Source organism: Eptesicus fuscus, chromosome 7 (assembly GCF_027574615.1).
Source record: "Eptesicus fuscus isolate TK198812 chromosome 7, DD_ASM_mEF_20220401, whole genome shotgun sequence".
Taxonomy (NCBI): domain Eukaryota; kingdom Metazoa; phylum Chordata; class Mammalia; order Chiroptera; family Vespertilionidae; genus Eptesicus; species Eptesicus fuscus.
The window spans coordinates 32,000,071-32,023,159 of record NC_072479.1 but is presented as its reverse complement, the minus strand read 5'-3'; the positions used below and the strand labels follow the sequence as shown (position 1 = coordinate 32,023,159).

The following is a 23,089-nucleotide window of genomic DNA, read 5'->3' as shown; positions in this document are numbered from 1 at the left end:
CCAGCGCACAAATTTCGTGCACCAGGCCCCTAGTATCCTATATAATAAGAGAGGAATATGCTAATTATCTGTTATGCCTTGAGGTGTAACAACCAGATCATGGATCTGCAGGAGAGTGGGGCAGCGAACTACAAGCAGGTGGTGAAAAGCTACAGGAGGGGACAGGGCAGCAAGCTATGGTGGGGGGGAAGGGAAAGGAGGGCGAGGGGAGCTACAGGAGGGAGGCAGAGAGCTACTGGCGCATGGATTCATGCGCAAGGTTACTAGTTTTAATATAAAATCCACACTGTATTTTTGAAATAGTGAGAAGGAATGTAATGCTTCAAAAGTATATATCTTAGATATACATTGTAGAATAAAGAAAAAAGTGGTAGAAACTAACTCACACTCACAAGAAATGTATATATTTTGGCAAACTAAAGAACTTCTTAAATCAGAGCCACAGGATGTCACAATAGGGTTCTCCCTAGGACTGATACTTTTGTAATATCCTGGTTATTATTTAACTGAAAAGGAGTGAAAGGGGAGACCAAATAATATAGGCATGCCACTTATACAGCTTTGCCCCAAAGCTCCATTTAACATTCTCCAAGTTGGTTCCCCCACAGATTGATGGGGGAGGGGACTAGACAAAAGCAGTTTCAACACATGCCCACTAAGGTCTGAGTGACATGAGAAAATGATTGCCCATCAATCACACCTGGAAACAGGTCATTGGCCAGGATAGGCGTGGCCACTGGAAGCACTTGAAATCTATATAAACTTTAAAACAAAGGAAGTCTAGTCCTTCTTCTCTCTCTTGGCTCCAGGGCACCAGGCCCTCTTAGGACTTCTGCTATAGGGGGCTGCACTCGCCTGCCCCGCATGGAGAATGACCATGTGAGGCTCCATACATGGACTAATGGACTTCAATCTGAAATGAATGCTGAGCTTTGGAACAGAAACTCTGGACACTGGCCTTGTTTCTGACTTGACTGAACTCCCAGTTGCACCTTTTCCAGGACTGGCTTAAGGGGCAGGGCCCTTTGGAATCTGAGCAATGTAACTCCACGCCAATAAAGCCTTCTTCCACATTCCTTCCTCCCATGCAAGTCTTAGAAAATTCATTTTCTGAAGATATCAAAAGAGCCTCACTCCCACTCATGTCTGGGCAGTCTGGCCCATTAATTTCTCCAGCATTAGATCTAGGCAGTGTTGTTTGAAATCTGCCATTCTAATATGAATAATAATGTTTAAAAAGTTTTTGACTCATGATCTTGATATTCCAAATATATACTATTTATACACAAATCACCATAAAAAGATGAGATTTTACTGGGTTTATCAAATGTAGTTTCTTGGGATTCACAGATTGTGGCTCATTTCTCAAAGGAGATATTTGATTCACTCCACCTTGTATGTAATAAATATTTTTGTATCATGCCTGATTGTTCTCATGACTAAGTTGAAATATATAGAGAAACATATTCACAGTTTTCCAAATGTTCTCTGCATTTCTCAGCTGGTGGAGCTTGGACCTTAAACCAGTATTTAGAAGGAATGGAAGACTGATTTATAGTTACTGACAATGGATATTTCCTTACCCTAATACAAATAGATTTTCATATATAGTTTGATATAAGCTCACTGAGAAAAATTAAGAAATAACATACAGATAAGCAAAATACAAATAAATCACCAATAATTGCACCACCCAGAAAGAGTGTTCCCACATTTTGGCATGGAATGTAGCGTGGCCCTGGCATACAGTGGCAGTGACGGGAAGCCTAGCCTGTATGATTGCAGAGCTGTAGAACAATGCACATCAAAGAGGCCACCAGCATAGTCAATTAAAATAACAGCAGCTCAAAGATTTGTTTAGAAAGACCACTGAGACATTTCTGGAGATTTGTAAAATACTTAGAGATACGGCCAGCCTTTTGCTAAGTATTTAAAGTTCTGCAATGCTAAGTGTAGTCTAATTAGTGAAAATGGGGTATACTATACTTGCCCACTTACACTCTGGTTAGAGTGCACTGGGGAAGCACACACTGTAATATAGGTGATGGATATACACATGTTTCTATTCTATGTCAATGGAGTTAGTGCTGTTTCTAGATGAATATGTTATATATTTAAAAAGCCAAAATATAGGCCTTTCTTCACTAGACAACACATGTGACTTGTTTTTCTAAATTCTTAAATTACAATATAGGGCTATTTGGCTAGCTTAATCTCATTTTTAACTTCATGCAAGAATTAATAGTCTTTAAAATTAAAAAAAAATATTGAAGCTTTTGAAAACCATATAGTTTATACCATAGTTGAAAATATAAAAAATATTTGCCATCACAGAAAAAAATGCCATCCTTTATTTGTTTAAAGAAGCAAAGAATTGCTTCAGGATACTCAAACTTGTACAAAACTCAGGAAATAACAGATAACTACACTTCAAAAGTAAGTGTTAAAGAACTCTGTTCCTCTTTAAAAAAAAAAAAAAGGAATGTGGGCATGGTGGCAGCCGTGTGTGTGTGTGTGTGTGTGTGTGTGTGTACACATATTTTAGGTAGTAAGGAAATTAGAAGGCAAGAAAAGATGATACAGGATTAGAATTCCATGGGGTTGTATGTTATGGGTCCTCCAATGTTTGATTGGAAAATTTATTTTTCTCCCAAAGTTAAATTAGTATTTTCCTGTGGCAACCTAAAGGAATTTTATGTATATATAAATATATATCAAAAATTATACCCAAGATGACATTAAACTTTTTTTCTAGGGCAAAGTAATTCCAGAGTTAAGAATGTGAACTATGTGCTACTGTATCAGATAGCTCACAAGAACATCACAAAAATCTTCATATTTAGGGGGGATGTTGGAAATATCTTTAAATTGCAATGTAAAGATAATTATTAAATAACTTCATATTTCATTTATTTCTCTTATCCAGTGCCTTCCATGATGCTAATTTCCTTTGCAGTCTTCTGGCTCATGTTTTTCCACAGATTGATGTTGACATACATCTGCTCAAATTATGGAACATCCTATCTCAGTAGACTCATTTGGCCTGAATAAAAAGTTCAAAGGCTAATTTATGGACTGACCTATGTGACCTCCTCCATAAAAAATTAAACACATGGCATTATTATACTTCACATTAACAGAAGCAGAAGAGCTGTGAACCTTGTTTCTTGTTCTTGTCTTTTTTAACTGACATTTATTGGGCTATACCTGAGATCCTGAGGAACACAAGTACCAGAGGCCAGTATGCAAGAAGGCAAAATATGGTTGAAGTGGTACAGAAACTAGAGGTAGCTGGTTAAAGATGTTTAAAGTAGTTTCAAAAATATTGGCATTTCTTTCTTAAAAAACAAAATGTGTGTGTGTGTGTGTGTGTGTGTAAAAGAGAGAGAGGGGGAGAGAGAGAGAGAGAGACCAAGAGATACAGAAAGACAGATAAAGAGGCAGAGAGAGAATCCTTTGGTATTAGATATTGAATTATATGTAAAAAGCAATATGTGATCAATATGTAATAAGCAGTATTACCTGACATTACCTCACTATTTGAGTGTTCTTATAAAATATTAACAGATAATCATATGTATTTTGAAAAAGATCTAGAAGATTTATCAGAAGTCTTCGTTCATTCCTAAATAAAAACTGGGTTGATTTACTTATAAGCCTTCTATTTGCCAGGTAGAAAACTGCTTTCTCTCACAGAAAACTTCTTCAGATCCTAAATTTATAGTTCTAAATACCAATTTAGCTTAATCATGTAAATGTTTGCTTTAACTATGTTTTAACATCATGAAACCTTATATTAGCAAGCAAGAGAAAGCGTAGGATAGGAGAAAGAGGTCCTATTTGGAATCACAAAGACCGAAATTTAAATTCCAGCTCCAGTACAGGTGCCTCAGGTTCTATTAGGATGGGAATGATTTCTTGGTGAACATAGAAGCTTAAACTTAGAAAATGAGACTTCCAATCAGGGGACAATAGATATCAATAAACCTTTTATGAAAAGAAATTCTGCACAAATTATGATAAATGAGCTTTGATTCTAAATGAAAAGCTAATTGCTTATTTCTATATATATCTTAGTTATTTTTCAGCACTGACTTACTGAATTCAATAATACATTTAAGAGTGTAATAACATGCCAAAATTATTCCTATGATTCATTTAAGATGAGGATATATTTCTATTGTGACTTACACAGGAAGAAGGACATACACAGACTGTATATATCACATTAGATGGCAAAGAGCATGAGCATAATATGTTGTCTTTATGTTCAACTTTCCCCCTGATGATATTGAAATTAATTTAATCTCACTACTTTGAGACATAACATGTCAAGTAGGCTACAATAATTCCTAAAATAGTTTTGGGTGCCTACTATGTGACAGGCAACTACAATAGAAAAAGCAAGAACTAATTAGACACAGTTTATGCTTCAAAAATTTTACCATCTCTCTGGCAGAGCAAGTAGAAATAATACATTAATAAGTTCTGAGATTGAGATGTGTAGATGGTCATATGAGTGCCAAGAAAAATGCTTAATTGAATCTATTGTCCAGGGGCTTGTTCAGCCACCAACCTGTTCCTTGCCCTCCTTTGAACAGCTAAAGCCAACTTTTCTTTTAGTTCTTGACTTCCTCAAGGGAAGTTTCTTGGAACCTCATCCCCTTACTTTATAGCTATTAACTAATTTTTATATTTATATTTAAGTATTTCATAAATATGTGCTTTTTATTAGACAAGAGGCTCTAAGACAGCTATATTTTGTCTACTTTATCTCATCATAAGTAGTTTCTCAATAGAAAACACTTGGTGTATTAATGAAGAAAGAGGAGAAATCTGAAGAATTGTGAAAGGTTAAGCAGAGTTTTCCTGGTGAAGGTGCAATAAAGTCAGCAAACACACAGGAATAAGAAACAGATTGTAAAGTGTAGTGGAACTAAATAAACACAAATTGCAATAAAACAGCAAGAAGTGATGCCAAAAACATCCTCAGGAGCCAGCCTCTAGGGTCTTTTAAACTGTGTTAGAAAGGATAGACTTCTTTTAGCAAAATTAGGAGCCACTGGGGGGTTTTAATCTGACAAGTATGAAAAAAGCAAGTTTTGCTTCGCAAATAGTCACCTCTGGCAACTTCTACAAGATCAATTATATAGGCAGGCTAGGTTTCATGTAGAAATGACCAAATTGAAAGATGGAAATGACAGCTCTTAAGAAAAAAATCATCCTAAATGCTGCAACACAAAGATAATTACTGTTAATGTTTTGGTGTTGACACCTTATAATTATGAGATATGCATTTTAGCATTCTTAAAATTGCCAAATTCTTATATTCCCTAGTTCACAAACTGGCACAGAAAACCAGTTAATTTTATATGAAAATGGCATCTTTGGATAACTGACAATTTTACAAATATACTACTAAATTTATGGTATGAGTGATGATGCACACAGGAGAGATATGGCTTACTGAAATGCGGTGCAGGAGAAAACTGCTAGTGTAGAAACATTGCTTAAGGTAAACCAGGGGTTGCTACACGTATGTAGACAAAGCTGGCTGGTGTCGCTCAGTGGTTGAGCATTGGCCCATGAACCAAAAGGTCGCTGGTTCAATTCCTGATCAGGGAACAAGACTGGGTTGTGGGCTCAATCCCCAGTAGGGGGAATATAGAAGGCAGCAAATTGATGTTTTTCTCTCATTCATCTTTCTATCTCACTATCCCTTTCCCTTCCTCTCTCTCTCTCTCTCTCTGAAAAAAGAATCATCTATTAAAACAAACAAACAAAAAAAGTAAACTTATATAGATCAAAGGTTTGTCTTCTGTTGAATACTTTTTATATTCTCTGGAGCACTGACTAAGATAGTTTAATGAATCACTTTGTCTCAATTTCCACACAGAGTTTTAATGAAATTGGTAACAGATAAAAGCTATCAACTTCTGTTTTCTAAGTAAAAGCCATCACTTTCCAAAGCTTCTCCACTTTCTTTTCAAAAAGTATCTATATATATAAAAGCCTAAGTGGCCATTGCAACTGGTTGACCAAATGACCAGTCGACCGGTTGCTATGATGACACACTGACCACCAGGGGGCAGATGCTCAATGCAGGAGCTGCTCCTTGGTGGTTAGCGTGCTCCCACAGTCAACCTTCCTAGGCCGGCCAACCTCCTACGGTCCCTCCCCTCAGCCAGCCGGCCCCAATTGGCCCCGATCGGCCCGACTGCTGCCCAGGCTGAGGGACCCCACCCATGCATGAATTCGTGCACCAGGCCTCTAGTTTATTATAAAACATCACGAAACATCACCCATTTAGTGCATGGTTTGGTTAATGTCAAGTAAACATTTCTGCCTTAATATAGTTATGTACTTCATCCAAAGGAGATTTTGTGTTTATTGAGCACCTAAAATAAATCAGTTATTGTATAGATTCTATCTAATTTAATGTTTGCATTAACGCTTTTGAGGTAGATATTAGAAGATTACACATGGAGTTCAAGGAAAGGAGACTACAGTATGGGGGATATCCAGAGATGACTCAGAGAGGAAGTGAGAAGATGTAGAATTCACATAAGTGGGTGAAGTGAGAGGAAATGAGGGGTTTGATAGTATAGAGAAGTTTCCCACCAAGGTTGGAAAAGGTGCTCTCTATGTTAAGTGTGAAGTCAGCAGTCTGATTAAAATAAAGTTACATATGGGGATTTTTCAACAATTAAAAATTAATAAATATGGTCACACATTATAGTTTAAAGAAGAATTTAAAGATATCTATTCTTTTGATCACATCTACACTAATAAAAGAGAAATATGCAAATTGACTGTCACTTCGCAAACACCCACCAGCCAATCAGGAGTGAGTATGCAAATTAACCCGACAAAGATGGATATGAGGGGGAGGGCGGGGGGCGGAGGGAGCTACAGGAGTAGCGCTCTGACTGGAGCGAAGACTGAAGGCTCTGGCCTGAGTGAAGGCCTGGGTCCTGGATGCCAGAGGAAATTCGGTGCTGGCAGCCAGGGGAAAGAAGGCCTATTGCATGGATCTTCATGCAACTGGCTTCCAGTCTATATATATGAAAGACTAAGCGACCGTCGCAACCAAAACAACCGAACAGATGACTGAACAGGCTACGTGGGGCAACCAGGCCGGCAGGGGCATTAGTGAGGGCTGACCAAATTATTGAGCAGCGGGCTGCGTGGGGCAACCAGGATGACAGAGGGGTTAGTGAGGGACGACCAAACAACTGAGCAGCTGGCTGCGTTGGGCTACTAGGCTGGCAGGGAGGTCAATGAGGGGTGACCAGGCCAGCAGAGGGGGGCAGTGAGGGGTGACCAGACCGGCAGGGGGGGCAGTTAGGGGTGATCAGGGAGGCAGGCAGGTGAACAGTTAGGAGCCAGTGGTCCCGGATTGTGAGAGGGATGTCTGACTGCCTATGGGATCGGGCCTAAACCGGCAGTCAGACATCCCCCAAAGTGTCCCGGATTGGAGAGGGTGCAGGTTGGGCTGAGGGAACCCCCCATGCACGAATTTTGTGCACCAGGCCTCTAGTATATAAATAAAAAAGCAATAACTTTGATAAAATAATTATTGTGCTAAAAATTCAGGAACTATGATTATAAATTCAGGAACTGTTGCATTTTTTGTAAATACTAGCTATTATACATCTAGAATCAAGAAGATATAGAAAACATACATGCATTTTAATAACAAAAATTGTCTAATTAAAAACCTCTGTTATCAGTATTATTCTTAAATACATTGTATTAATTTGGGACAGTTGTTTTGAAAAGGTCTTAAAGAAGAAGGCAACTAAAATCTAGAAAATGTTCTATGTGAAAGTTAATTTAAAATGTTAATATGCTACACAGGAATACTCTCTACTTGAACCCAGAGAGAAGTTTTTATTCTTTGTTCTGTGAATGTAGACATAATAAGCTAAAGTATTTCCTCGGGGGGAGGAGGGACAAAAAAACAACAACATACATAAGCAATTTTTTTCATTTATTGAAATGGAAATAACCTATTATTGGTAAGTTAAACCTTCAAAGACTAATTCTGTTTCTAAGAAAAACATGTAGGCTTTTTAGAGATATAATTCCTTTGTTTTCTCCAATTACTAAAAACTTTGTATTACATTATGTAAAACTAGAGGCCCAGTGCATGATTAAATCATGCACGTGTAGGGTCCCCAGGCCTAACCTGCCATCCAGGTCATATCCACTGCCCCGCAAAGCCTAACACGCTTTGTGGACACTGCTAGCAGCCTGCTCCCCGCTTTCAATCGCGGGGTAGCTGGGTGTCTGTCCGCTGGTGCACTAGGCCTTTCAAAAGCCTCCGGTGCGACAGATGCTTCTGAAAGGCCTGGTGCTGGAATGGACAGACACCCAGCTCCCCCACTTTTGATGGTCCGAGGAGGACGTGGGCTCGCTGCCCCAAAGGCCCCTTCTGTGCCACAGCACGGCCATGGCGCAGACACTGAGCTCAAGCCGCCGCTGGCGATGCAAGCTCAGTGTCCCACCGGCCCAATCGGCCACCCCGAGTCCTGCCCCCCCACGCCTCCTGGCCAATCGTGGGCATAGCGAAGGTACGGTCAATTTGCATATTTGTCTATTACTAGATAGGATAATGACATATTACATTATTAACATCCTATCTAATAATAGACAAATATGCAAATTGACCATACCTCCGACACACCCACAAGCCACGCCCACAAGCCACGCCCACCACCCAATCAGAACAAGTATGCAAATTAACCCAAACCAAGATGGCTACAGCCACAGAAAGCACGGTTTCCTAGGTAACAGAGGAAGCCAAGCTTTCCGCTTGCCCTGGCCAGGCCTAAGCCTCCACTCAAGCTACAAAGTTTCAATTATAGAAGGTAAACAAATTCAAACAAATGGCGGCAGAATGGAGCTTGAGAGAGCAGGCCAGGGTTGCTGCCGGCAACAGGAGAAGCAAAGCTTTCCGCACACCCTGGCCGGGCCCACCCACTTAAGGCAACAAAGTTTCAATTATAACCCCAACACAAATGGCTGCGGGCCTCAGAGGGAGCCCCAGGCTTGGCTCCGCTCCAGGCTACAAAGTTTCAATTGTAGAAGGAAAATAAATTCCAGATACCAGGGCCTCTGCTTGGGTTGCCAGGGGGCGTGGCCAGCCTGCAAACCACCACAGGCCCCTCGCTCAGGCCACCCCACACCCCAAGGGAACCCCCACCTGATCCGGGACACCCTTCAGGGAAAACCAGCTGGCCCCCACCCCTGTACCAGACCTCTATCCTATCTAATAAAAGAGTAATATACAGATTGATCATCACTGCTACACACAATATAGCTGCCCCCATGTCGTCAAAGATCCTGCCCCTATGTGGCCACCACAAGATGGCCAGCAGAAGAGGGCAGTTGGGAGGCACCTGGCCTGCAAGGGAGGGCAGTTGAGAAGGACCAGGCCTGCAAGGGAGGGCAGTTGGATCAACCCTGCAGGAGAGGGCAGTTATGGGCAAACAGGCTGGCAGCAGAGTGGTTAGGGGGTGATCAGGCTGACAGGCAGAAGTGGTTAGGGGCAATCAGGAAGGCAGGCAGGCAAGCAGTTGGGAGCCAGCAGTCTGGATTGTGAGAGGGATCCCAGATTCGAGAGGGTACAGGCTGGGCTGAGGGACACCCCCCTCTGTGCACGAATTTTGTGCAGTGGGCCTCTAATATGTAATACTAGAGGCTCGGTGCAGGAGATTTGTGCACTGGAGAGGAGGGGGGGTCCAACTGACAGTCCCCTCTCACAGTCCAGGAGCCCTCAGGGGATGTCCAACTGATGGCTTAGGCCAGCTTCCCATCAGTTGGACATCTTTAGTGCTGCCGCAGAGGCGGGAGAGGCTCCTGCTACCGCTGCTGCGCTCGACAGCCGTGAGCCCGCCTTCTGGCTGAGTGGCACTCCCCCTGTGGGAGTGCACTGACCACAAGGGGGCAGCTCCTGCATTGAGCTTCTGCTCCCTGGTGGTCAGTGCGCATCATAGCAACAGGTCGTTCCGCCGTTCGGTCAATTTGCTTATTAGCTTTTTATTATATAGGATTTGACAATTTCATCAACATCAAATCTCACCATATTTTATCTTATTTTAATTGGCCTACAAATAAGGAACATCTTTACAACAACCACAGTAAACAGACAAACACCTGGAATTAAGTAAGAAGCATAAATCATTATAAGGCTAAATGGTGCCTTATACAAGTGAGGGACTGGAATAGAACTGGATCTCAGGAATAAAGAAAAGAAAGAATACTTGAATATGAGCAGACTCACTCTTCTTAACTGTACCCCTTTCTTTTAATCTTCTTGGTTCTTTTCTATTTTAGCCCTAAGAAGTTTTTAAACAGGGGACCTACCTGTTAGATCCCCTGATTTTTAAAAAATGGGACTTCATACAGCTCCCAAACTTTATGTGTACAAGTACAAAGCATCTTCTTTTTCTGTTTCTCCTAAAAACCAGATGCTATGCTGATTCTTAGCACCTACACATTCAGCCATATGAATGCTTCTACCTGAGATTTATAATCTGAAACAGGGGTCCTCAAACTTTTTAAGCAGGGGGCCAGTTTACTGTCCCTCAGACCATTGGAGGGCCAGACTATAGTTTAAAAAAAACTATGAACAAATTCCTGTGCACACTGCACATATCTTATTTTGAAGTAAAAAAACAAAACGGCAAAAACACCCGCATGTGGCCCGTGGGCCGTAGTTTGAGGATGCCTGTATGATAAGCAGCAACATGGACAAGCCCAATTTATCCCAACAAAGTGGAGGCAGTAATATTCAGCATTCAGTGACAGCCTTTTATGTCCAGTGAATTATGGCTAGACTTTCTTTTAACTGTAACAAATACTCTGTGTCCACATTTTTTTTACTAGTGACAGAAAACAGGAATATTATCAAAGATAAAAATCACTTAATAAGTTAATATCGACAGGACTTCTTTAATGCTAAAGTTTTCTTATCTCTTAAGAAAAGAATGGTCCTGCATGTTTTTCAGACCTAATTTTATAGCATTTGTCTGTTGCCTAGCATTGCAGAAAGATAAATATAAGTTATGGGACACAAAGAAAAAAATGAAAACCCAGTGAAAGAAACATAAAAATTGAATGAATCTAAAAGTGATAAATTACTAAGAAAAATGTATGCTAACCTAAATCAAGTATTATTTACACAGATGTTTTCTGATCATAAACTCATAACTTAAGTAAAAAGTAATTAATCCAGCATATAAAATAAAAATGATTTCAGAGGATGTTTTTATTGCCGATCAAGAATTTGTTTTCCTTATACAGATAGTTACAGGGAAAATACTATTAGGAAAAGCAGTGAAAATTCTTAGGACCAAAGGTGATAGCTGAAGAATATTTCAAGAGTGTGTAGGCCCTGGATGGGTAGCTCAGTTGGTTAGAATGTTATCCTGATACATCAAGGTTGCAGGTTCAATTCCTGGTCAGGGCACATACAAAAATTAACCAAGGAATGCATAAATAAGTGAAACAACAAGTTGATGTGTGTGATTTCTCTCTTGCTCTCTAAAAAAGCAATTAAAATTTTTAAAAAAGAGTGCAGTCATTAAATTTGCATTGACTCTATAATAACCACTTGCTCTGGAGAATTCCAATATGGGAATATAAATATTGCTGTAGGGTATTAGGCATGAAGAGATATTCTTGTAAGTCATTATACTTGGCAATACACAATAAATATTGTCTATACAGAGAGGTTGTAGCCTCCACATTCTGTCTTTCTCATTTAGGAGTTAATTTTTTCATCTTGTCCTCTTTTCAAAAATGCATTCATTTTCTTTTTAAATGTTTTTTTCCAAAGATCTCAGCCATTTATTTCTTTCCAAAGATACGTTTGCCTCTGCCATTACTTTTGTCTTGTACTTCTCTGCTGTGTTACTCCACCACTCTCCTGGGTATCTTTCTCCCCTAGTATCTCCACTAGATCCTTCTGCATGACTGTCAAACATTATATAACACTGATATACTTAAGGATTTATAACACTGCCTTTAATGTATTTACCACCTCTATTCTACTGCCTTAGATTCCTTCTTATTTCAACTCTGCTTAAGGGGTCTCACTTCACTGTGTCCATTGGTTTTAATTTGTACATTGCAATCTGGCTTCATTTCTAAAGAAATGAATCCAATGGTCCCTTTAGTCTATATCTAATCTCTCTAATATTTGACACAATTTATGACTCCTTTCTTTAAAACTGTCTCTATTCTTGGCTTCTATAATAACACACTATTCAGTCACTATTCATCAATTTGTTCACTTAATAGATATCAAACCATTATTATGTAGCAGGCATCAATCATTATAGATACCAAATGCCAAAGTATAAAACTCAGTAAAATATTATATCTGAACTTTCAAGGGGAAACAAGTACACAAATAATCATTATAAAATGTGATAAATGCTATAATAGAAATATTTATATTATAGTATGGCATCATGGAAGAGGACTTATTTAAAAACTTTAATACAAATCACTCTTTCCATTCAAGTATATAAAATTGATAAAAATTACTCTACATAAATCTCATCCTTTATGTGAAAATAAGCAAGCACAAATGGCTTCTAAAGAATTCTGTGTGGCCTGGCCAGCATGGTTCAGTGGTTGAGCATCGATCTATGAAGCAGGAGGTGGAGGTTTGATTCCCTATCAAGGCACATGCCTGCATTGCTGGCTCGATCCCCAGTGTGGGGCCTGCAGGAGGCAACCGATTAATGGTTCTCTCTCATCATTGATGTTTCTATCTCTCTCCCTCTCCCTTCCTCTCTGAAATCAATTTAAAAATTAAAAAAAGAGTACTGTGTGAATGACATAAAATATCACTCATTTTGTAAAGCAGGCTTAAATATGAAAAGTAATTATTTTGACTGATATTATTAATTTTTATTAATATCGCAAATAGAAAATATTCATCTTCATTGACTATGTATGAAATTAATCATTATTCAAATGGTACTTCAAAGACAGATTATGAAATGAGAAAACTTATAGAACTGTAGACTATTAAAGGTGAAGGGAACTTAGAGATCATTTGGTCCAAACTCATTATTTTACAAAGAAGGAACTAACTCTCTGGAAGACAGAATGCATAGTGGCAACACTAAATTAGAAGCCAGGATGCTCTGTACCAAATGATCTTTTTACAAAAAAGCAAATTGACCACCATGGTCACCCTAAACAGTGAAGCACACACACCCTTTTCTGAACTATTTGTAATAGTCTAAAGAAAAAATATTTTAATAAGTATTACATGTGTGTTCTCACCCCCTCATTTACTTCAATTATAAAATGACAGACCAAGTCCTGACTATAGGGTTAGACTCTCTGTAACCTTCAAATGGATATTACTTAACATAGCTAATCGGGTGTTGCCCTAAAAAAGAAGAATGAGAAAATCATATTCCACAAATGTCTTTTATACCTTATAAAATATTACAATCTGAGCCTCAAAAAATGTCATAAAAAATGCAACAGATAGCCCTTTTATTTGTCATGTGATCATGTCATTTTAGGGTAAATCTACAACTATTTCCTTCATTTTGAAAAATTAGTTGTTAAAGGCAGACCCGTATCTGAAACCTGCCTCAAACCTCTCATACATAAATGTTTACAGGGAAATCACATTTTCTCTCTGGAGAGTTAACTTTTAAAGTCAGTTCATAAGGCAAAAATCAATTTATTCAAAACTGCTCTCGACAATCCCTCAGGGAGACACAGCACTGCCCATCAGCGTACTGTGTCCAACTAAGTACACTCCAGGCAATTTCCTCCCCCAAGTTAGCACATCTCTCTCCTACTGGGGAAGAGCACCAAAAGGATGACCTACCCTGACATAAGGACTTTCTTGTATGAGAAATACAGTGTGCACTCTCAAATGTACGAGAAGTAGCCTTAAAAACTGGGATTGCACTCAGCACCATGAGGTGCTCACACCATGAAAAGCAACAGGAACGACTTCACAAATTGTTCGGGTTTCCCACCTCACACTCACCTGGTGGGGATACGCTCACTGCATGGAGTCCTCTGTAATATTTAAATGGTGTTTGTGTCCCTTTTTTTGGTGTTGCAGTATGTGTATAGTTGAATTTACATAAGTTACCTGTGCAAGTGAAGTGCCACTCCACTTCAATAGATACGTTCTCATTTATATGAGATATCTGTATACACACTTATATGCATAAAATACATATTTATACAAGTATTCAACTATACACACACATATATATAGTATAAGAAATGTTTTGATGGTATGAAAGTTTGTCTCAGGAAACTATTGAATTTTGTTAAAATAAAATTCTAACAATAACAACTCAAATATGTAAACTATCCTATATTATAAAGAGGTAATTTGCAAATTGACCATCATGCCATCATAAGATGGCAGCACCCACAGTGCGGGGCAGGGGGGGGAGGGGGCGGCTGCTCTGCGTACCTGCCGCCTGAGTCCCGTCAGCCCCACCGGAGGCCTCGGGTCCTCCTGCACCCCCCACTGACTGACAGCTCACCCAGGCTCCTCCAACGAGCTGCCCATCCCTCTCTTCCTCCCTCCCCGAAGCTGAAGCCTGACTGTGGTGTCCAACAAATTGGAAGTTATAACTCACGTCATTGAGAATATCCTCCATTCCTCAGCTGGGGCTGGCCGCTCCCCTTGCCTGCTGCCAGAGTCCCCTCAGCCCCGCTGGGGGCCTCGGGTCCTCCTGCACTCCCCACTGACTGAGGCTCAGGCAAGTAGGGCCAGCTGAGGCACAGGCAAGCCTCAGATGGCAGCTGCCCAGCTGCCCAGGGCTGGCCCGAGGCTCAGGTAACCAGGGCCGGCCAAAGCTTGCGCTGCTGGCAGTGGCAGCAGCAGAGGTGTGATGGGGGCATTGCCTTCCCCTGATCGCCAGGTCACCTCCCGCCCTGAGGGCTCCCAGACTGTGAGAGGGGGCAGGCCGGGCAGAGGGCCTCTAGTTGTATAATAAAGAATTTGGTTTTTATCCCAGGTTCTAGGAAGGAGCGTCTAAACCCTTGGAATGTCCCCAGTGCTAAAATGTCTCTATTGTTCCTGGGGGAGTCCTTTAGACCACACCTGAGGCAGTGATGGGCAACCTTTTGAGCTTGGTGTGTCAAACTTCGCCAAAAAACTGAGCATAACTCGGGTAGTGTGTCACTTTGAGGAAAAAACTAACTCCAAGACTCTAGTCGCAAATGTTTCATCCTCAGGAGCAGCAAATGTTTCATCCTCAGCATGCGGCCGCCTCAGTGGCTGCGTGTCATCAGAAATGGCTACGCGTGTCAGTGCTGACACGCGTGTCATAGGTTCACCATCACTGCCTGAGTCTATGAGGTGACTCATGGTAGGCACTCTGAAAGTTTCAGGATAGGGTCTGAGCAAGCCAGAAAGATCAACCATGTGGTTAGAAGGTTGGGGCTTTGAGTCATGTGAAATCAGCCTGACCTCTTGACTTCCAATGAGTGGAGAGGACTAAAGGTGGAGTTCAATCATTCGGCCAATGATTCAACTAACCATACCGGTATAATACAACCCCAACAGGAACTTTGGACATCTGAAGCTTGATCAACTTCCTGGTTGGTAACACACATCAATGTGCCAGAAGGGTGAGGCATCCTGATCACAGGGAAGCTTTACATTTGCGACCCTCCCAGATCTCACCCTATGTGTCCTTACATTTGTCTTGTCCTGATTTGTACCTATTATAGTGAAACTTAATTTAAGTATAGCCTCTCTATGAGCTCTTTGAAATTTTACTAAATGATCAAACCTGAGCAGGTAGTGGGGAGCCTCAAATTTATAACCAGTTGTTTAGAAGTTTGGGTGACTAGGGAACCCCAAAGCTTGCATCTGGTGTGTGCAGCGTAGGGTGTCTTGTGGAGGACTCTGCCCTCAATCTGTGAAAGCTGTGCAAACTCTGGGTAGTCAGTGTCAGAAGTGCAGTGCAATACCATGTCATAACTGTGGTTAACACTATGTTTGAAGGTACAGAGTGAGTTGTTTGTTCAATCTGGAATTCATCTAATCTGGGTAAAAGATAAAAAATGAACTTAATCCATGTCTGATCATTTAAACAGTTCCTTTAGGTAAATCTTTGATCACCAAGACATCTATGTCTGGTGCCCTGGTTTCTCTCTGAGATGACAGCTGAGAGTGGTGGGGCTTATAGAAACTTCCATAAAAAGGACAAGAGTCAAGCCCCTCAAAGGACACAGTCCTTTATCTCCTTAAGTCCCTTATCTGACTGGTAATGGGTCTTATTTTTTTATATTCAAAAACTATTTGTGGTTAATGTAACTTGAAATCTCTGTGAAAGTCTTACCACCATTGTCAGGCAGCTTATCCTTACCTAAGCCCCAGGTGCCACTGAGTTTTCTCGAATGTGTGGTCCACCCCTCTGCCTTGACGGCTGGATCAGAATGTTGCTTTGCATTGCTAGCCCAATTGCAAGCCCACTGGTCCTCAAATCAGCTGCCTGTAGCATGTCCCCTCAGGGAGATTTAACCTGAGAAAGCACAGGTCTGTGCATCCTACAGGGGAAACAGGGAGCCTGGGAAACCAAACTCCTTTATAGCCCTGGGTGAGGGAGGCTCACCTCAGAGTACCAGACAGTAACCCTTTATGGTCAAATCTTCTGTCTGCCTTGCATATCTTTACTTTATCTAATACTAGAGGCCTGGTGCACGGATTCGTGCACCGGTGGGGTCCCTCGGTGTGGCCTGTGGAGATCAGGCGGAAATTGGCAGTCCAATGCCGTACAAATGCATTCACTCAAAAACACTTATATGAATAGAATCATACTGTACATGGAACATTATCTTAGGTTTTTATTTAACGCCAAATGACAAACTCAAAATTAGAATAGTGAACAGGTTTAGAACATTTTTATTGTGAAATTAAGGATAAATTAAATAATAAGATCAAACTTCCACTCACTGTCCTTTAATGAATATAAGAATTGTGCAAAAAGTTTTATATATACTATTTTATTTAATATGAAAAATCTATAAATAGGACACTATCATTATTTCTTTTATATGTTTGAAGAGGGTAAATCAATCACCCAAGGTTACATAGCTTAAAAGAAGTAGTAAAGGTGTTAAAGTCAAGTCTATCTGTAATACAAACTCCATGTCTAAATTTGAAGTTTAAATTGCATTCCCTATTAATATAGATCACTATATAGTTATCCAAAACTGTTTCACACTCAGCAAAGCACTGTTCACCCTTTTCCCTTCCTCTTTGTTTTCAACCTATTCCTATCACTGCTTCCTATTTCTCAAATATCCGGTGATTTCCTATATGGTTAACATCAGGAGCCAAAAGTAACCTGTCGAAGGACAAGACTGTTTTGACTATATACAGTAAAAACACGATGAGAGATGCTATTTCTTAACTCCACAATTGCATTTAATATTGGTTTGTATGCTACTCCAAAATGGTAAAATTTTAGAGGAGAATTTTCAAAACTCATAGGCCCCACTGATTTCTTGCAAAGTCCATGCAAAGTTTTGTGGGTTTGTTTTTTTTCTTCACTTCTTGCCAACTTAAATTTAGAGAAAGACAACTGCTGTTGCCAAATCGTGAAATGTGTTTAGGCAGGGTGATGGGAGTTGGATTATGAGCAATAAGAGATGCTGCTATTTTTGACAAGACAAATATAGTATGCATGACTCATTAAAAATAATCTATTGTGCATCTTTATGCTATCTTGTTTTGTTTTCAAAAATGTATTCATTCTCTAACATTCATGAAAATATAGACACTTTTGTTTAAAAGAAGGAGAAACTTTTGACCCATTCAGTTGAAAAGATTATAATATAAAGCCCTGACCAGTATGGCTCAGTTGGTTGTGGGTCATCCCGTATATCAAAAAATGGCAGGTTCACAACATAGACTGAAGAATAAGAACAGCATTGATCAGACTGTCAGACCTCAGAGGGAAGGTAGGGGAGGGTGGGGACAAGGGAGATAGATCAACCAAAGGACTTGTGTGCTTGCATCTGAGCCTAACCAGTGATCACGGACAACAGGGGGAGGGGGGCATGCGTGTGGGGGGGTTTGGAAAGGGAATGGAGGGGGGGTTGATGACAAATATGTGATACCTTAATCAATAAAGTAATTTTAAAAAAAAGATTAAGGGCTGAAAATGTATTAGATGCTAAAAAAGTATTAAGTCCTAAAAATGTATTTTATTGTTGGTTAAACAACAATAAAAAACTCAATTCTGTCACTACTAAAAAAAAAAAAAAAAAAATGGCAGGTTCAGTTCCCAGTCAGGACATATGCCCAGGTTGAGAACTCCATCCCTGGTAGGGGGCATGCAGGAAGCAGTCTATCAATGTTTCTTCTTCACTCTTACATCAGTATTTCTCTCTCCCCCTCCCTTTCTCTGTCCTTAAAAATTAATAATAAAACAAAGCTTATATAGGGTATCCCAAAAAATGTATACACAATTTAACAGCTGATAACTCACTTAATTTTCACTCCTTTTCAGTTTTAACTGATGTGAAATAATGGGTGAAGCCAGACTAAGCTTTGAAAAAAGAAAATTTACCCTCAAGTGCCACTAGATTTTTTTTAATGGGGATACAAACAAGCTAAAGTTTATAGTACAAAACCATCAACAGTCAACAAATTGAGGGCACAAATACTGAAGGAAAGGATTCTCAATGTTTGCGATTTCATTGCTCCACGTTATCAGCAGTGCTTGGATCAGAACAGTCATCAATTTGAAGACGGGCATTGACAAAAAAGTGATTCATCTCTGTAGATCTTTCAAATTTTGAAAATGAACTGTATGTTAGTAAACCCTGACTTTATGATCATTCAGAATGTGTACACATCTTTTGAGGACACCCTTATATAGTAATGTAATTTAAAGACAAAAAGTCATTTATGAATTACACCATAGTAAACTGAAATGCAGATTATAAAAATAACTCCACAATGCCTAGCAGGAGATATCATTTCATCTTAGAAAGATAGTTTTAAAATCACTAAAGATAAGTTTCCTTATGTTTTTTATTATCATAAAATGTTTACTGCTCTACAAATATAGATTCACAAAGTATCACATACATAGCCAAGCTTAAGTTGCCTCCTGAAGTAAAAAATTATTCTAGAACATTTACTGTATCCATTACAAAAAACATTCTTTGTTTCTTTTTACACTGAGAATTTATTTTTCCACTCGGCTATTCTGTGCTTACACAAACTATCTACAATACCAGCATTCACAGAACTTAATTAGAGCATGTCTATGTTGAGGATGACTTCAAGATTGAAAATCCTTTGGATAAAAAGATATAACATATAAGGTACACAAATGTTGAATTACTATATTGTACACCTGAAATTAATATAACCAATATAGGATTGTATACCAACTATACTTAAACAAAAATTTTAATTAAAAGTAATTTTTAAGTAACACTGTTCAATAAAACTGGGGGGGAAATATATATTCTTTCATACAACCCCAGATTTAGAGTCCCATGTATTGATCAACTACTGCAATTAACATCTCTGAACTATATTCTGAGCATTGAACAGGGCATTGGGGTAGAGAAAGATAAAGGAAAATATCTAATAACATAGTAAATAAATAAAGGAAAAATATTAGAAGAAAAAAATATTTTTTAGGAACCTGATTTATTTACTTTTTAATCTTTATTGTTGAAAGTATTACACATGTCACCACTTTTCCTCCATTACCCCGTCTATCTCCCAACCCGCCCAGGCCTTCAGCACCCTATTGTCTGTGTCCATGGGTTATGCATATGTGCATGCAAGTTCTTTGGTTGATCTCTTCCCACCATCCACCCTCCCTCGCCTTTCCTCTGAGATTCTATGTCTGTTCCATGCTTCTATGTCCCTGGATCTATTTTGTTTATCAGTTTATTTTGTTCATTAGATTCCATATATGAGTGAGATCATGTGATACTTGTCTTTCTCTAACTGGCTTATTTCGCTTAATATGATACTCTCCAGGTTCCTCCAAGTTGCCTCAAAGGGTAAAAGATCCTTCTTTTTACTGCTGCATACTATTCCATGGTGTAAATATACCACAGCTTTTTTATTCACTCATCTACTGATGGGCACTTGTGCTGCTTCTAAATTTTAGCTATTGTAAGTTGTGCTGCTGTGAACATAGGGGTGCACACATTCTTTCTGATTGGTGTTTTAGGTCTCTTAGGATATATTCCTAGAAGCGGGACCACTGGGTCAAAGGGCAGTTTCATATTTAAATTTCTTAGGAAATTCCATACTGTTTTCCATAATGGTTACACCAGTCTACAGTCCCACCAGCAGTGTACTAGGGTTCCCTTTTCTCTACATCATTGCCAGAACTTGTCATATTTTGATTTGTTGATGGTAGTCATTCTGACAAGTGTGAGGTGGTACCTCATTGTCCTTTTAATTTGCCTCTCTCTGATGATCAGTGATTTTGAGTATTTTTTCATATTTCTCTTGGACATCTGTATGTCCACTTTGAAGAAGTACATATTTAGGTCACACAAATAGTGAATTCTAAGAAAGAGAAACTAAAGAAATAATCCCATTTACCATTGCAACAAAAAATTAAGATACTTAGGAATAAACTTAACCAAGGAGGTAAAAGACTTGTACTCTGAAAACTACAGGATGTTGAAAAAAGAGAGAGAGGGAGAGTATTCTGTGATCATGGATTGGTAAAATGAACATCATTAAAATTTCCATACAACCCAAGGCAATCTATAGATTCAATGCAATCCCTATTAAAATACCAATGGCATATTTCACAAATCTAGAACAAATACTCCAAAAATTTATATGGAACCAATCACCCCGAATTGCCACAGGAATCTTGAGAAAGAACAAGGTTGGAGGAATCACAATACCAGATATTAAGTTATACTGCAAAGCCACTGTAATCAAAACAGCCTAGTACTGGCATAAGAATAGGCATATAGACCAATGGAACAGAACAGAGACACCAGAAATTAACCCAAGCAATTCTGTTCAAGTAGTATTTTACAATGGAGGGCAAGAGCATACAATGAAGTAAAGTCAGTCTCTTCAATAAATGGTGCTGGGAAAATTGGATGCAAAAAAATGAAACTAGGCCATCAACTTACACCATACATAAGAATAAACTCCAAATGGATAAAAGACTTAAATGTAAGCTGAGGAACCATAAAAATCCAAGAAGAAACCATAGGCAGCAAAATCTCAGACATCTCTCATAGCAATATGTTTGTGGATACATCTCCTAGGACAAGGGAAACTAATCAGAAAATAAACAAATGGAACTACATCAAAATAAAAAGCTTCTGCACAGAAAAAGAAACTATCAACAAAACAAAAAGGGAGCCCACTGTATGGGAGAACATATTTGGCAATGATACATCTGATAAAGAGTTAACATCCAAAATATATAAGGAACTCATACAAGTTAACAAAAGGAAGACAAACAATCCAGTTTAAAAATGGGGAGAAAAATATTTATATTTACTGTCAACTCTCTCTCTCTCTGCTTTACCTGGCAACCAGCAACAGAGCAGCCCAGCTTACTTAGAGGAAGTCTAGCACATTGGTTCAAGGACTCCGAAGCAGGCAGCCTGGGTTAAAAGCACAGCTCTTCCACTTACTAGCTGTATGGCCTTGAGCAAGTTACTCATGCGAGAATAGAATAATAACACTACCTACCGCACTGGATTATTATAAAGGTCAACTAGTTAGCATGTGAGTGAACAACTTTAGACAGATCACAGGTTGTGCACTCTTTATGTGTTTGTAAAACAAAATTACCTGGTTCCCTGTGCTTTATAACTCATGATAATTATATAAATTTAATAATTTAGTCACTCACTTATTCTAAAAATAGAGAATACTATATTTCCTAGGCCTAGAACATTTTTGTAGAGCACTCTCCATCCCAACCCTGCCTCTACCCATAAGATACAACCTTTAATTAAAAGTACTTATACAATATATAATAGGAACTAATATAGCTTGATTAGTATCACAAGAAGGTGAAAATACATTTAATAAGCAAACAAATAAATAACCTAACAAAAAGTGTAATTAAATATTGTGCTCCAAATGTCAATATGACTATCTTGAGATTTTTAAAACTGTTCTGGAGATCGGTGGAAAGGAAACGCACAGGTATACTTGATCCAAAGTTCCCAATTTATATGGTGATGGTTACAGAACTTAAGAAAAAAAGGGACCACACAAATGTAGAATATTTTGGCCTTCCGTGTCCTTACCCATTCATGCCCTAAAGGACCAGTACAACTGCCATCACATTCTCTGCTAATAACAACACATAAGTGTTTTAAGCTTAGACCTATGTCACCATTTTGGAATGTTAACAGTCTTTGCATGCTTATTTAGAAAACATTGACCAATATCTATCCTTCTAATTCTTGAACCACATATGGCATTATCAAGACTGCATCTTCATAGGGGAGGACAGTAGAATAATAAGCTCTTCTTGGGTAAAGCTGAATCCCCACAATCCACTCTTTGCCTCTGATTTCACCAGCTGGTTCTGAGTTTGCCTTGGGTCTGACAACCACAATCACAGGTCTTTCTTTACCTCCCCTTCTAAGGATTTGTAACTTCCCTTAAGGAATACAGAAAAAGAGCAGCATGGCTTCAATCACTGATGCCAGGAGCTTCAAAACTGTTATTTAAAACTAGAGGCCGGTGCACTGCACGAAAATTGTGCAGGGGGGGGGGGGCGGGGGAGGGAGGTCCCTCAGCCCAGCCTGCACAATCTCCAATTCGGGACCCCTTGGGGGATGTCTGACCACTGGTTTAGGCCTAACCCGGCAGTTGGACATCCCTCTCACAATCTGGGACTGCTGGCTCATAACTGCTCGCCTGCCTGCCTGCCTGATTGCCCTTAACCACTCTGACTGCCAGCCTGATTCCCCTAACTGCTCTCCTGTCGACCTGATCTCCCCTAACCGCCTCTGACTGCCAATCTGATCGCCCCTTACTGCTCCCCTGCCAGCCTGATCTCTCCCCTAACTTCTTGCTCCCCTGCTGGCCTGATCA

The 23,089-nt window shown here is 39.5% G+C and overlaps 1 protein-coding gene across 5 annotated transcripts in view; it reads right to left on the bottom strand.

The window, feature by feature from the left end:
* The window catches only part of PPFIA2 (PTPRF interacting protein alpha 2), a 476,100-nt gene that overhangs the window by 258,269 nt on the left and 194,742 nt on the right, over positions 1 to 23,089 (bottom strand). The gene's annotated exons all lie outside the window — the stretch shown is intronic.